Source organism: Leucopleurus acutus (genome assembly GCF_964270905.1).
Source record: "Leucopleurus acutus genome assembly, chromosome: 7".
Lineage (NCBI taxonomy): Eukaryota > Metazoa > Chordata > Mammalia > Artiodactyla > Delphinidae > Leucopleurus > Leucopleurus acutus.
The window spans coordinates 26,492,429-26,497,272 of NC_139150.1; positions in this window are offsets into that span (position 1 = coordinate 26,492,429).

Consider the following 4,844-nt stretch of genomic DNA (forward strand, 5'->3'; position numbering starts at 1 on the left):
AACATTGAAACTATACCTTCAGCTAAATTGAAACTATTCCTTCAGTCAATCTCATCATTGACTCATTTGGTGGAAACAATTTTCTCATCCTAATTGGTGAGATCTGGGTTCTTAGACAATTTATTGCTGTGTTTTCCTACATTTTGGAGTGCTGGTTAGTTTTTCTTCTCTGGTCTCCTATGACTACATCTGCGATCCTACGAATGGCACACTGATTACAGAAGTCAAAGCAGGTAGAATGGTAGAGACTCCTTGTGAGAAACACAGAGAGCGAGGACAGCGTCTTTCTCATTTCCCAATTATTCATTCAACAATCACCAAGTACCTGCTAGGTGGCTGCTGCTGTGTAGGAGCCAAAAGAAAGCTCAGAGGGAGATCATCTGTACCTTCAAGGGACTTGCCAGTTGTGGGGATGGTGGTTAATAACACCAACAGCCAATTTTTTAATGAAGAAGTTCAGTTGCTCCAGAAGCATTGGGGCGGAATGACCAATTCAGCCTGCTGGGAGAGCTGGGAAGGCCTCACAGAGGAGGTGATGTTAGACTGAACCACAAACACGAGAAAGAAAAGAGATGAAGGTCCTTCCAGGCAGATGAATTATTACTTCAGAGGAAGGTCAGGCCATAGAAAGGTATAAAGCTTTAAGGGGTTCAGAGAAGGGAAACATAGCATTTCATAAAGGGGACAAAAGAGACACTTCAAGGAAGAAGCGGTATTTAAAATGGGCCACGACGTTTCAGAAGGCACTGAGGGGGCTACCGAGAGCATTTCCAGTAGCGGGAATAGCATGAACAATGGTGTGGAAGTGGGAAAGTTCATGGGGGCGTTTAGGGAACATGGAGAGCTCAAGTATGCTTAGAATGTAGGCTGGGTGTAGTTAAGACTGGAAAGGTCAAGTGCAGTTGGATGATGGAGAGCGCGCAGTGGTTTGTTTTGTTTTTTTTTTCCAGTACTTGGGCCTCTCACTGTTGTGGCCTCTCCCGTTGCGGAGCACAGGCTCCGGACGCGCAGGCTCAGCGGCCATGGCTCACGGGCCCAGCCGCTCTGCGGCACGTGGGATCTTCCCGGACCGGAGCACAAACCCGTGTCCCCTGCATCGGCAGGCGGACTCTCAACCACTGCGCCACCAGGGAAGCCCGAGAGCTCCCAGTGTTGATGAGAGGACTGGGGCCTAATTCTGTTATATGGTAGGAGTCACCAAAAGTTTGATTTGGGGAGATGAAAGCCCATTCAGTTTAATTCCACCAATATTTTCTGAGCTTTTGCTCTGAACCAGGTATTTTGATAGGACCTAAAGACACAACATGAATCAGGCATGTTTCCTGACCTCTTGAATCTCCCATTAAACTATATCTATGTATGTCTATACCTGCTCTTACACCTGTGACTATATCTCCATCCATCTCAGTCTGCGTCTGTAACCAGATCTATAGCTATGGAGAGATTAACCCAAGGGTGGTGTGTAGAATGGTTTGAAGCAGAGGGGGTGAGATGGGGGTGGTGAGTAATCATCAGACGTTCAAGTGAGAAGGCCCTGCATAGTCCGGATGGGAAGGCATGAACATGAGGGCCGTGCAGCGTAGCAAGAAGAGCTCTGTCTTTGGAGCCCAAGGAACTTGGAGTTGAATCCAGGCTATATTGTGAACTCTCATTCAGAATTTCTCCAAGTAACTTCCTCAGCCTCATTCTTTTCATCTATAAAACAAGATCATGACATTTACCTTTGAGGAGGGATGAGAAGATTAAAGATGATGTAGTGAGCACGTGGCACCAGCTAGCATCAGGGGTTGGCAGTGATGGTATCTGTGGTAGCGAGGCTGCAGTGGCTTTGGAGCGTGACTTCTACTCAGAAAGAAGTGGATATATTATCCCGGGAATAGAGGCAGACTTGGTGGCTCCCGGCAGGGAATAACGATGTGGCTTTGACTCAGCCCACCCTTGGACCTCTATGTTCACCTTCCCAGGTAAGGAGCACAGATATTCCTTGCTTGGCTGGCAGAGCCAGGCTCGGCTGGGGAGGCCCTTTCGCGGGCTGCTCTTCCCATGTCCCCAATGAACCCACTGACTCCAGAGCCTCTGTGAGGCTCTGGCAGTGAACGGGGCTGCAGGTCGCTCCATCTCCAGCAAACATTTACAGTGGCTCAGTGCCTCTTGCTTCTGCTCTGACACACAGGAAACTGAGAGCCGGGCCTGCGAGTGGTAGCCAAGAGCATGTGCTGCCAGCGTGGCAGGAAGGAGCTGCAGAGGCCCCGAGCAAGGGTGAGGGTTGCTTCTAGCTGCGGGGAGTCTCCTCCGCTGTCAGCCTCTCAGCTGCGGCGGCAGCTTCTTCCGGGAGTTCAACTGAAGTCTGGAAGGAGCGGGACTGTCTCTCGGTTCCTGGCTGATGTCAGGTGGCTTCCAGGGGTGACAGTGCCCCTGTGAACCAGGGGGAAGCTGCGACAGAGTGAGGAAACATGGCAGGATATTTCCAAAGGCAGATCCTCCTGGGGGTTCTTGTGTGTCCGGGACTGAGGCTCAACTCTGTGATCATTAGCATTTGTTAGCAGTTGGGTGCTAGTAGAGGTTGAACAGTCAGCTCTCTGGAGGTAGAAAGGAGAGAGGCAGGGAGGGAGGAAGGAAGGAAGGAAGGGGGAGAGGGGGCGAGAGAGAGGGAAGGAGGGAGGGAGGGAAGAAAAGGAAAGCTCTTTTCCAAGGTATAAAACCTTCCACCACAGGAAGTGTTAAGGTATCAACAGGATCCCGCTGAAGGTAAGGTTGAAAAAAGATGCTCGGTAGCTCATCATTATGTGGTGTTTTCACCATTGATACATGAGATACAAATAACCTCAAAAGCAGAGAGAAATAGTAATCAGGAAGTGAGGAATTTTGAGTACTTACTATCTTTGTTCTTAATATAATTTATTTCCTTATAATTTTATATAATTTAATTTTTAATAATGGCTCAGTTTAACAACTGGCCCACAAAATTCCTGATTTTTTTTTTTTTTAAAGAGCTTCTCTGTTCTACCTTCTCTGGGGAGTAACTCTCCAGTCTCATGCTTTCATTTGAGAAGAAACATTGCCTGACTGATGGGCGTATTGTAGGGGATCTGGGGCTTGGATTTTTTTTTTAATTTATTGAGGTAAAATCCACGTAACGTAAAAGCCATTTTAAAGTGAACGATTCAGTGACATTCAGTACATTCACAAGGTTGCGCGACCACGACCTCTATCTAGTCCCAAAACATTTCAGTCACGCCAAAGTAAAACCCTCGTATTTGTTTCCTTGGGCTGCCGTCACAAAGTATCAGGAGTCTTAAACAACAAAAAGTTACTTTCTCAAGGTTCTGGAAGCTAGAAGTCTGAGATGAAGGTGTCAGCAGGCTTGGTTTCTGCTGAGGGCTGTGAGGGAAGAGTCCGCTCCAGGCCTCTCTCCTTAGCTGTAAACGGCCGTGTTCTTCCTGTGTCTTCTCGTATGCTCTTTCCCTCTGTCCATATCTGTGTCCAAATTTCCTTTTCCCATAATGACACCTGGCATATCGGATTAGGGTCCGCCTTAATAACCTCATTTTAACTTAATTACCTCTTTATAGACCCTTTCTCCAAATACAGTTACATTCTGCCCTCCTGGAGGCTCGGACTTCAATATATGAATTTGAGGGGGGGTCACAATTCACCCCGTAACAACTCTATGCCCATTATGCAGTTTCTGTCTGTACCATGCCCTGCCCCTCCCAACCCCCAGGCCCTGGCAACCAATAATCTGCATTCTGTCTCTCAAATTTAACGTATTCTGAATGTTTCATATAAATGAAATCATATAATATGTGACCTTTTATGTCTGGCTTCTTTCACTCAGTGTAACGTTCTCATTTCCATGGGAGTGTGGGGCTCACAGGAACATCATTACTCATATGTATTCTGGTTTTAAAAAAGTGAGAACCAGTGGTCTAAAAAGCTACCAAGAACAGCTGCTCCGAAGTTCAGGGATTCTCTTGGCGTCCACAAAACTGACCAATATTTGGTGGATAATCTTGCCTCCTTTTTATGAAACTAGAGGCAAGAAGACTGGTCAAGAGATCACCGAAATAGCTGAGGCAAGACAGTTTTAAGGCATGGACTAGGGAAAGGACAGCGCGAACGAAGAGAAGATTGATCAAAGTGATCAGAAGATGCAAATCATTCCCCGAAGCTTAAGTATTACATATTTGAAGGTATAGGAACGTATAAAGACAATTAAGTATCACTTGTGATGTTACAACTCAGTGATAAATACTGTAAACATTTTGACATACCTATTTTTTTTTACATACCTATGTTTTTATCAAAGAAAAACAAATACAAACAAAAGTGCACAAGTGATGTAATTTTAGAAAGTGAACATGCTCATGTATCCACCATCCAGATCGTGATGTGTAACATTGCCAGTACCCTAGAACCCTCTCCCATGCCTCTCCTACCAAAGGTAATAATTACTAGGTGTGGCCTATTTTTGAGCTTTCTATAAAGAGAATCATTTTATGTTGTTTTTCCTTTTTTGGCATTTTTTCCTTACATTCCGTGAAGTTGATCTATGTAGTTATGTGAAATACTTGTGCTTTCATTTTCCTCCTGTTGTATAAATACACCACGGATCATTAACCGATCTTATGATTGATGGGCATTTGGGATATTATAGGATTCTTGCCAGAAACATTCTTGTTTTTGTCTTTTGTGCTCGAGTATACACCACATACTGACACATCTGTATCTGGTAGGATAAGTCCACCTGAGTTTTTCTCCTTGTGTTGAGTACACATCTAGGGGTGGCATTGCTGGTCATAAAGTTTGTATGTTCAGGGTTGGGAAATCCCTGTCGAAGAGTT